General features: G+C 28.7%; 1 protein-coding gene across 1 annotated transcript in view; it reads right to left on the bottom strand.

Annotated features, from left to right (window-relative positions):
* LOC129984599 (fringe glycosyltransferase-like) overlaps positions 1-12,614 on the bottom strand; it is a 49,759-nt gene that overhangs the window by 31,790 nt on the left and 5,355 nt on the right. The gene's annotated exons all lie outside the window — the stretch shown is intronic.

Here is a 12,614-nt window from a genome sequence, read left to right as displayed (position 1 = left end):
GTATATCGATATTTTAAATCATTCCATTAAAATAAATGGAAGCCAGGGAAGTAATATTTATTGAAATGAAGATTTTAAATATAGCAATTATGCTTTAAGAACTGAATTATTGTATTAACTGATTAAATTCGAAAGAGTCATTCAAGGGTTGCCCCCCCCCCCTCATTTTAATGATATTTCTAAGAAAATATTTTTAAATTTGTTTTCCGATACTAAAATTATTTCTGATTGTCGTAGCATTTGATTAAGGACTCTAAATAGTAATGGATCGAATTTACATCTTTAAAAATCGTATTTCTTGTAATTTTAGGTGAAATATCTAACACATCCAATTTAATAGTCTTTGGGGGGGGGGAATTGAAATGAAAAAGAACGAATTAGGACCGAATAAAACAAAGGACTATGTGTGTAAAAGCAATATCAAAATTCAACTATCAAGAGAATATAGTTAATACTGAATAAACCAGTGGGAGTGATCCCTCCAAAACTTTCTCGCATTCTCTAATAAAGGTGTTTTCTTAGTGAACGACTTGCATGGCACTGGCGTATAATAGTTATGAAATATTAACCTTTGGCTTGAATTTAGCATTTTTCCTGGATCTATCGTATGATCCTGGCGAGTTTTTTGGCGATCATCCCATGCATTGTAGCGAATAGAACCCGAAACTCGAATTTCTGTTATAGACGCATTTTTCGCACTTACTACTATAAATGTTAAACTGTTTACATTATAAATGTTAAATGTGCATACAGAATTTCATCTATATCGCTCTCTTCGTTTTGTAGTAATGGTGTTAACTTATATTCGAACAGCTGGATAGACAGACTTCCTCAACATGGAATTTGCTCAAAATTTGACAGAAATCTACTAATTTGATGTAAACACCGTATACCAAATTTTATCATTCTAGCTCAAGGTGTTTTTGAGTTATCTTTGTCAGAGACGGACAGACAGACATTTTTCAAAAATATATTTTTCTAACTCAGGCAGTTTCTAAAACGTGGAGACTCGTCAAAATCTCGAGTTCGAATTCTTTGACGATTACAATAAGTTTTCTATACTTTGTACACGAAAAGGTAAAAATAGTTATAATTATCAACAAATGATTTACTTTCGAGTCTTTAATATTTTATAAGCTACTCATCTGTAAATGGAATATTACCAACTTGTCTTCAATATAAAAAAAAAAAAATTAAAAATTGTATAATTATATTCAAGATAATGAAAATAATATGCATAGATTTTTTTTATTGTTGTTTCGGTTTTTTTAACATGCAGATAAAAGGTTTTATGCAAAATAAATTATATTAATTTAAAATAATTATAAAATAGATACGACAATCTATAAATTCCAACAGAGTATTTACTAATCATGTATAGTAGAAATCCAGATGTCTAGATAAACGGAATCAGATCAAATATCCAATTTATTGAATAACTGATGAAAAAAAGGATTACTTAATGAAGGGAAAAAAAATCTAGCTATAACATAAATTTAATGACTATAATAACAATGTTATTTACATACCAATTGTGAATATATAGAAGATAGTTGTTTCCTGCCTTTATTCATACTTTCGTAATAAGCTTTTGGCTGCGAATTTCATCACAAAGCGATCCAGATTGCAATTCAGATTATATGAATTTTACAATATAATAACGATTGCTATATTCAAATATTTAATCAACCGTATCAACTTCTTGAAATCGCCCGATTTTAGTTTGTCTTTCATACTAGGAGAGAGACTTCAATCAAATTTATTTCTGTTCTTAAAAGAAATCGGAATTTACTATTATACTTTTACTTACTGTTTTGCCAGCTTTTAAGACGATTTTTATGAAACTAATGCATATTCATACCGAAATAAACAAAAATATCCACATCCTTTCTTCAAATGTTTAATTAGAACAAAAAATGATGGAACAAAATTCGTAGTATTACAACAGGAAATTTTCCGTAACTACCAATTATTTAAAATAATACATCTTGAATAACACAGCTTGGAGTAAAAACTATAAAAAAAAATACGCAAGACAAAACACAACAGAAAGAACATACGGATTGACAAAAACAAAACGATTTCTTCCCTGGTCCAAAACATTATTAAAACTTGACTACAATAAATATCGCCAAATGCGCAATGACTTTAAACTATTTTGAACAAATTATCCCTAATACTGCATGGGATTAATAAACCGGAAGCAATAAATAAAAATAATTTGAAAAATAAAATATTAGTAGTAAAATAAACACACAAAAAAAGAAAGTATGAAAAAAACACCACAGAAAAATCCAACAAAAGTTCCAAGCATCGATAATGATCAATAACAAATTACTTGATACAAATTATTTATTCCTAATATTTTTAGATAAAGTCTTACAAAATACAGAATAAAGGCAATATCACAAACATATGCAAGAAAGAAAATGGGAAGCAGAAGAGAAAGCGAAGGCCCCACATGTTTTTTTGTTTTGTTTTTTTTCTTTCAGCCCATCAAAATTCCACTTCTGCGAACCCCGGGATCGTGAAAGGCAAGACGGCGAACACAAACCTTCACATATAAATCAAGGGGTGGGTAGAATTGCAGAATGACGCCAAGCTAGGAGGGGAGAAAAAAAGTATTACCCGAACTGGCTCCCACAGCAGTAGCTGCGGCGCGAAAAGAGGCCCAGTTAGTTATTTTCCTCATCCAACAGACATATTTAGAAGAAATCCAGACTGCCAACCCGTGGGCGCGGGGAGGGGAGGATTTCAGTAGCAACAAGTAGCCGAGTCTGTTGCCGCGGGGTCAAATACCAAAGTAATGAAGGCACTAGCCGGTTCCAATAATTTTGCTCGCCTTTTTAATTTCGTTTTTCTTGTTTTTTCAGTTCCAGGCGCGGGCAGGACTGAACTTGAATTCGACCTCTACGACAGGTTTTTGGAGTTTTCATTTTTCTAACGCGGCCCAAAAATTAATTCCGATAATATTGCTTCTGAAGGGATTGTCCCTCCCCACCCCATGTAGAGAAACAACCGGATCCGAAGAAATTGCTTTGGCGATTTAGTTGGCGAAGTATTTAAGCGTGGTATTTGCATAAGTTCTTACCACTAACATATGCTTAACAGTACTTAAAATCTTCTTGAAAGTATTTTTTTTTTAATTTCTCTAGCAAATGCATTTATTTCTTAAAATAATTCCGAAATTAATAATCATTAAATTAATTACTCGTTAATTTTTCGAAAAATTACACCGGATTGTTTCAGAGAGAAAATTCTGTATTTTTAGTATATTTAATCGTTAACAGTATTGCAGATTTAAATATTTAAAATCAGATAAGGTGACAACTAATTTCAACATCAAGATAAAATTATATACATATATAAGTAGATTTAGCTTTTTTTGGAATTTTAAAATCTGCACAAATAAGAACAATGAATATCCTTCCTGAGATAATTTATAAATAACTATTGAGGGTAATTAATTTATCTGTCAGATATGCGAGTGCGTAAGTGCGCGTGTGTGTGCGACATGTTGAAACATGCCACAAAGAGAATTATGAAAATGCAAACGCGAAATACAACCCACTTAAATTTCTTCCCTCTGGCACCAACTATATTAAAATCGCCAAAAAAAATAAAAAATCGACCTGAAGATTTTAATGAAGTTTGGAAGAGGAGAAAATGCTCTTATCAATTTGTCCATATCCGGTATCCACTGAATTGTTCAATAAATGGGCATTGGCATTTAGTTATTGGATGACACTGTATCTACCCGTGCTTATAAGAAGAGCTAGATGAATGAAATTTGATGAGAGATCCTTCCACTAAAACTGAAGTCATAAACTAAATTTCCATCAATAAAATGAGATTTTTTTAAAAAATTAAACAATCGACATTTTTTTCACTAAAATGGTCCCAATTATGATGCTTTAACAAGCCTCCAGTCATTCAAGTTTATAAAACATATGTTGTAACTATCTATTGCATCACGCTACTTACACCCATACATTTACAGTTATTGTATTAATTCCCAAGTGCGTAGATATTCCTACCAGTGAAAATATTAAAAACATTTATAAATTAGTTTTTTTTTTTTCTAGAATAAATTTGGTCGAAATTGTAAAAAACAAATTTGCAGTAAAAAAACATACACCAAATTTTGTGATTGACTATACTTCAAAGATATAATATAGAAATGAAGGAGGTGGGATCATTTATGAAAAAATTTACATCACTGAAAACATTTTAAATGTTTAATTATTTATTAATTCATTTTTTAAATGGTAATGGTTTAATGTTTTGGAAGAGGAAGGAGTGGGAGTAATAATTTCTGAAATAATGATCAAAATTTATTACCCCTATGCTTATCTATCAAAACCAGAAAATAATAAAAAGAAGACAACCTTTCGGTAGAAGAGTACATTTCCACTCATTGTTTTTTTTTATTATTATTTTTTTAATTTTAAATTTTCGAATGGTGAAATTTTTATAATTTTCTGCTATAACGGTTCAAAATGTCACAATTCAAAAACAATTTTTATATCACATCAAAAATAAATATCTCTTCAACGTTATTAAGACAGACGATTCCATAAATTTGTCTAATATCAATTAATTTGTAAGCATATTAACAACAATATTTCCATTACTGTATAAAAACTAAAACCGTTTTCATTATCTGCACAAATGTTCCAATCCGGAATTTTCTCACATTACTGAAGATAAGACGGCTTAGTTTACTTTTCTATATTTTCATTTAAAACAACTTATGCTATCCACCCTCAATCTGTGGCAATTACAATTAAGATTTAATTAAACAAGTAAGCAATAAAAAAAAAAACTTTTTTTCATTTGCCCATTTTTAAATATTGTTGGTCTTTCCTCTGACTTAAATGAATTATAAAAATAGATTCTCTCTCTATTATCGTACACAGGAATCAATTTTTTTATTCAATAATCATCTGAGACAACATATAAATCATGAAATATAATCTATAGCACACACAAATTTCAATGCTGAAAGATACTATTCTGTATCTTCATATTTTCAATGAACCGATTTCATTCATCAAAGCATACTCTTGGATTAATAGTTGAAGCTTAATCACTTCCTGTTTCAAATTTTAGGCCAAATGATTATAAAAAAAGAAGCGTATAAATAAACATAACTGCGTAAATAGGACGAGTCACATCTTTATCGAAATATAAAGTTTAATAATATTTTGTTGAAAAAGTTATTAATACTGAATTAAATATTAAAAACTTAATTGAAAGTTTTCTTCTTCAATAATTTAGGCGAGTCAGCTGGCCAGCAGTGCAGATTAGTTCTGAAAACTTTTAGTGTATTTTTATAGGTTCTGACTACATGTTACAAATGACTTTCGTATGTAAAAGTATATGAAAGACTCGAAAGGAGGAAACATTCCAGGTTTGTTTGTTTTTTTATTTGCTGAATTTTTAAGCAGAAATATGTAAATTTATTTTCAACGCATCGGAAAAAATTGGAGAATTGAAAAAAATTTATCACGGAATTACAATTCAAAAAATACCATAGCAACGTGATTTCCTTTTCGCATTTTTCTAATTCCATATTTTCTCTATTTTTATATGCACAAAAACATTATTCTATTCCCACAAATCAAGTCATTTTCGTTTATTTATTCAGATTTTTTTTTTTGATTTTTTTTTTTAAAGGAGATATATTGCTGAAATTTTATAAATACATTCACATTTTTTTCGACCTCACAAACTTGTTTTAAAACTCGTATAATAAGCAATAATAAATAACACGCTTAAGTGAACTTTTCTGGCGACTATGGGATGAAATAATGGCAATTAATTCTAATCCGTCGGTAATTCGAAGTAATCATAACGTTGATCAATAACGTTTCCGGTTAACGTAATGACGAAATATTGTCTATAATTCGATTTTTTTTTTTATTAATTCACAATCAAAACAGGAAATTATTTTTATCTTTTTATTGTTTCCGTTAATCCCTGCCTTGCATCCTCAGTGATCGAAAGGGGATAATTTCTAAAAGCCCATTACTCATTCCATGATTTAAAACTTGCACAATCAATCAGAAAAGTAATAACACCATTATTTAGCAATCAGAAAAGCATTATAAAAATTATTACATTGTACTAAAAAACACGTTAAACATGTTAGTTGTGAATTTGATTATTTATTTTGAAGTTTTATAGTACAACTGTAGCATTCAAAGCGATGTATATTGTTAATAAAAATAATTTATTGATGATTTATATATTTTAAAAATTATTGCAAAGCAACTTTAATTATTATCATTTAATTTATTAAAACACTACTTATTATCAGCTCATTAAGTATTTATTATTAGAACTGTTACGCATTAAAAACAAACCTTTACTAACTTCATAAATTAAAAAATTATCGTTTGTTTCTAATTGTACATTTTTCTCTTTATTCGAATTTAAAGAAAATCAAATAATAAATAATAATCAATTTTTAATCGAATAATAATAATCGAATTTTTATTGTGAATATCGAATTTTTATTGATATTCACAATCGATTAATATAAATAAATCGAATTTTTATTGTGATCCCGTTAGCGTCGCATTAGCGAGGTTCCATCATAGTTTATTACACATTTAGTTCGATGGCTTTCTGTCAAATAAGGACTTTTAAATCATCATTTTTCAAGCATGTACATCCTGAGAAAATGTCATACTGAATAATGTAACAGCATTTCATTGGCTCGAAATAAAAAGAAATATGTGGATTGAGGAACAGATGGGGTCATTCAATCTCCGAATGACGTCAATTTTCTTTCAAACTGAGTATCCGGTTTTACATTGATTAAGTCTTTTTTTTAAAAGAAAAACTTGCAATTGAAGGATGATCAAGTTGGAATGGAACGCTATCAATAATATGCAATTAATAATTAACTCTAAAGACGCTAATTAATAACAACGTAGATTTTTAAAAAATTAAAAGCACACTAATTTAAAAATATTTATCGAGTTAATTATGAGCGCGATTAGGAAGCCATTTTTGGACTTGAAAGTTATTCTAAAACTCAATTATTTCACTCTGAGGGAACAGAGAATTAATCTCAAAGTAGTATTATATTAATATATTATAAAATGTTCTTAAAATATTGTACAATAGCCGCCTTTGGCAACCAGTTAGTTCACCAAGAATATAGATTTAATTAAATCTCTAATATATTACATGATTTTTATTCAACAAAATATTTTTAAGCATAAAAGTGTAATCAATACTGAAGCCATATTTTTCTAATAGCCTTGCATCTGTTCTATTTATTATGTACTAAAACATTCCTAATGAAATTTAATCCCATTAGTAATTTAATTTTCATCATATTTCTAAATCCCTTTGTTGTTCATCAATGTGAGCGACAAAGGCATTAAATAGAATACTTAAATTTAATAGGCTTTCAACAATAAAAGAAAATCATACGCCTAAATATTTGACCGATCGATGAAAACGGTTTGTATTTCAATCAAACAATGAAATCTATTGTAGAAAATTATGCAAAAATAATAATGATTGTTTTTAATATTGTCAACATTCAGGAAAAAAATTGCATGTTCATTAAAATCGGCTCATATAAAAAAATAAATTAAATAAAATAAAAATTACATTTGTTTAAACAACATCGAAGTTTTCGCGTAAAAAAACACCAAAATCCCGCTTAGTTTTCAATTAAAATTCAAATCAACATATTTTTTTAAAAATCGCTCCAAGGTGCACATTCTCACTCTTCAAAGTATATCTGCTTCAAATTCGGTGGCTCTAGATCTAATGATATGGTTTTCACAATGTCAACAAGCACACATATTTTCCTTTAATATAAGTAGAGAAATTACGTAAATTTACAGATACGCGACAGGTTCATTTACTTTTTCTTTTTTATTTCTTTCACTGAATTATTTAAATATCAAAGATGTGGTCTGAGATAAAATTCTTTGAAAAAATTTGATAAATTCTATTTACTTGCCCATTTGCATTCATTTGCTACAGCAGAAAATTGGCTTTAACATGGAAAAAATTGTTTTGCATTAAAACATTACTATTTCAGCAAAAAACAAATAATAAATACCCTATTTAATGGATTAAAATAATCGACAAAAGAAAATATATTAGTAGAAAAAAACCTGACGGATGATGTTCAATTTTTTTGAGAAAAGCATGCTCAGTTTTGAAAAGATAATTATCTTCAAATAAATAATAAATTCCGTGTATCATTTACGAAAAAAATACTTTTATTAGTTACTATATTTCGAATTTTCACATTCTTTTATCCAAAAGGCATATGTTCGTTATACATTAGAGATTGCAATATCGAACCAAACGTTCAATACCGGTAGCAGAAATTTTAGAAAAAGAAAGAAAACACAGGAGTTTGTTTTATTTGCCAGTTTTTTTGCAATTTTTTCGCAATTAATCTTTGGCGCACGGTCAGTGGTGTATGAAAATCGAATTTGTGTTTTAGACACGTTTTTCACGACCAATTGAAACAAATCTGCACTCTTAGCCACAAAATTCCATACCAAACTTGATATATTTAAGTCGTCGCGTTTACATGTTTCTAACAATACAGACGACAGACGGTCAACCCATAACTGGATTTGACTGAAAATTTGGTAAGTATTTACACTATAGATATTATGTTCTGCATCGAATTTTATCTCTCTAGCTCCCTTCGTTTTGTAGCTATCGGGTGAATTTATAAACAAACAAACGGACAGACAGACTTCCTCTGGACGGATTTTACTCAAAATTTAATAAAAACCACAATTTTGGTGCAAAAAACGTATATCAAATTTCATCCGTCTAGCTCAAAGCGTTTTTTTCGGTTATCTTTGTCACAGACAAATATTTTTCAAAAATGAGTTTTCCGAATTCAGGAAGATCCGTCAATATCCCGAGTTTTTTTGACGAATACTTTCTCTACTTCTCTTGTTATACTAACTATAAGAAAAAGTGAAAAAACCCGAGTATGACAGACTAATACAAAGCTAAACCCAAACCGCACCTAATTGTGTGAGTAAATTAAAGAGTCGTAAAAAGGGCACTCAAATTGCAAACCTATAAATGTAACTGAAGAAAGTAAAAAAATTTTCATTCTGCTTTTACCACACATTTTAAAAGTTAAAAAAAAAGTTCATAGTTGTAACTATTGAAAAACACTGCTCATATTTTGAAGAAACATGGACAATCAATTTTTTAAAAAATGGGACTATGAGGGGTCTTTTATTTAATATGACAAAAACAGACCTGAATTAGGATATCGTACAAAAGATAATAGACAAAAGCTTTTCTATTCCCTTTTTAAAATAATATATTAGTAGAAATAGAAATTATCGTCGAGAAAAAGTTTTTAAATTTATAAAAAATTAGCTTTAAAATCTACTCGAAAATATTAGTAGAATTAGACGCACACAGCTTTGCAAGATTATCAATAGTCCCAGCTTTAGACCCTTTGAGTAAGTTATAAATATTATTAATAACAAATATTACAAGAAATTCCGATGCGTCCCAAAGGAGGGAAACTATTTAAAACCTTTTTTATTTTATTTTCATCTAATAAAAACAAATGTTTCATCACATGATTGTTTCCATTTAAAATACAAAGGCTATAATAGCAGAATTTAGCAGAGAAATAACGCAAAGTAACAAATTTAAAGCACCAAATCTTACTTTATTTTTTTCATTATATTATAAATGCCAAACTGATAGTCAAGAATTATTTTACGATCTAGATGGTCTCGGTTCGCGGTTACACGATGCATATTAAATATGCAGCACCAATTTCAGAATCTATTGCATACCTAAAGAATGGGCCATATCACAAAAAAGTGCAAAACATTGTATTTTAATTATTAGATAAAAACGCATAATTATGCTTTCGATGTAACGTTGATTGACTCCAAAAAGTCGAAAAACATTCCAGGAATCTCGTCGTGCGCTATGCGTATAAAATAAAATTATTCGCTAACATTTCAATACAATATACGAACATTATATTACCAAATCTGATCGACGATATTAATTACAAATTTTATTATTTTAACAGAAAGAAGTATATACGTGAAACAACGCTCTGCCTGCCAGGTGTCTATCACTTAAAGCCAAGCAAACAAGATATTTAACGGCGAGTTAACGCAAACATATTTTCAAGAAACCAGGCGCCAAATCCAGTTGAGAGCACAAAAAATAAGATGAGTCGCATGCCTTCATGGGTGAGTGAAGCGGAAGATGTGTTTACATTTCAATTGTAAAGTTCATAGCTCATATAAGCAACGATGCATATGTGTGAAAATTATTTGATTTTTATGCCGAAAGGGCATACACAACGGTCTGAAAATCACAATAACCGATGCTTGATAAAATGCATGTCATCAGAAATGTGCTTTATTTAATAAACAAGAGTTTGCCGATGCTCCGAATTTCTCGCGAAGGATCTGTAAAGTTTATATGGTAACAACTTGTAGTATTTCTTAAAATCGCATTCATCAATTCATATTTAAACAAGTTGCTCGAAGGATATAATTGATTAACAATTTTTTTAAATATAATTTTCGCAAATTTTTTAAAAAGGCAATAGGTTTTTAAAAGGTATTTTCAAAACATTTTTTTGATTGGAATAGTTGGCTATATATAAAGGGAACGAAGGATCATTGAGTTATATAAGTAGAGAAAAACAAGGGAGAAAATGAACAAGGTAATCAATAATTCCGAATTTAAAGATGAAAAATTGGTTTTACTTTTCGAGTTGCATGATTTTCAGAATTAGTAAAAGTGCATCTAATTGCGATTATTTTCTTCTATGATTCAATAACCTAACTGTTGTATATTCTATTCTCTCGCAATCTCTTATATTTTTCGTCTCAATTTATAAATCCTTAGATTTGGTAATTGAAAATATCATCTGAATAATTAGAAATACAAAAGAATGCGTCGGTTTTCTACTCCACTACCAAATTTTTAGTATGTTAATAAAAAATGGGAGGAATAGCGTAATCAGGTGCAACTATGGAATTAGAATCAATTATCAACGAGTGAATTTAAGGTTTACTATTGAAAAGTACAATTAGCAATTTGATATCAAAAGTTAAACTCATTGTAATTCGTTTTATAAAAGGCTACTTCTATAATACAATTACTGATTTTTAAAATATGCTTACTTTAGATTCCCTCATTCCAGCATTGTGACATTAACTAAATCTTAAAATACCATTCTGGAGTACTTACTATATTTTTTAACAAAAATAAATAAATAAAACGCTTTAACATTAACATTTAAATCATTCTGAACAATTGAAATGTTAGGGAACTATCCAAACCTACAGGATACTGAATCATTTGGAGCAAATTCAAAACCTGTCAAAGAATCATGGATATTTAATTGGATGCTTCTTAAGTGTTCCAATTTTGGACAATGGCGCAAACATTACGCACAAATGGTGAACCAACATAAAATGAAATCACAACATAAATTAATTCAGTCTAATACAAAGGCATAAGATAAGCAACAAATTTTTTTTAAAAAATTGATAAAATTCGATTGTTTTAAGAAATCTAAACAAACATTTTTAAGATTTGACTGAAGAGTATTGTTCAATTTTCCGAAGTCATATCACTAATAAAAAGAAGAAGCATATCTCGACACTGAATTTGACACACATAATTTAAAGGGCACTTCTAAACGGGGTTTTTTTAAAATTTTAATTAAAAAATAATCGAATTTTAGGCGTTTTTCTTCTATAACTCCCAGGAACATTACTGATTAATATCAATTTTTATACCATTTTAAAATTTCAATAACTTTTTTTCTAATGATAACAATTTAATTCTAAAGTAATTTTTCGAATAATATTCAACTATACCAATTTCATCATTACAACAAAATTTAAAACTGTCTTCATCATTTCATCGAATTTCAAACGCATAATTTTCTTTCATTGTTGAAAACTAAAGAAGAATCAGTAAAATATTTGAGCCATTTATATCACCGCATTATTGCAAAGGACAAAGTGTAATTTGAAATTTTGCTCGAGTACTTGAGTATTTAATGACATTATGAGCCCAGGGGCTTAAATCTATTTGGAAGATCCATACACATAGTCAGAATCGGATTTCGGTATTCTGTGGCATACAGTAGTACTCATCATGAGACTTCTCTTTTTAATAAAATAGGCAATTTAGGTTTAAATTTCTGCACATTTTCTTTTAAACATCTTTTTATCTTTAGCACATCTTCAAATTAAAAATAGAGTACGGATTTATTTTAAATCCATATTTCATTACCTTTGTGAGCATATATATTTTTTTATTTAGTTAGTTGGTTCACCGTGGTTAATAGCTTTTAAAATTTTTAAATAAGTATTTTGTTTAACTTCTGTTTAATGTACTATGAATTTCTTTAATTTTCTATATATCCAATTATATCACAGGGAAAAAAAAGCAGTGCTTAAAAAGAATGCATTAAAAAAATTCACCAATAATTTATTCTGAAACTAAATCTTAATTGTAAGCACAAAAGAATTCCAAGATTTTACTGAAAATATACTTTAAACAGAAACCTATTCATTACGGAAGAATCTTGATCATCAATAATG

Source organism: Argiope bruennichi, chromosome 9 (genome assembly GCF_947563725.1).
Source record: "Argiope bruennichi chromosome 9, qqArgBrue1.1, whole genome shotgun sequence".
In the NCBI taxonomy this organism is placed as follows: Eukaryota; Metazoa; Arthropoda; class Arachnida; order Araneae; family Araneidae; genus Argiope; species Argiope bruennichi.
Note: the sequence above shows the minus strand (reverse complement) of the source record. Positions and strands in the feature narration are given on the sequence as shown.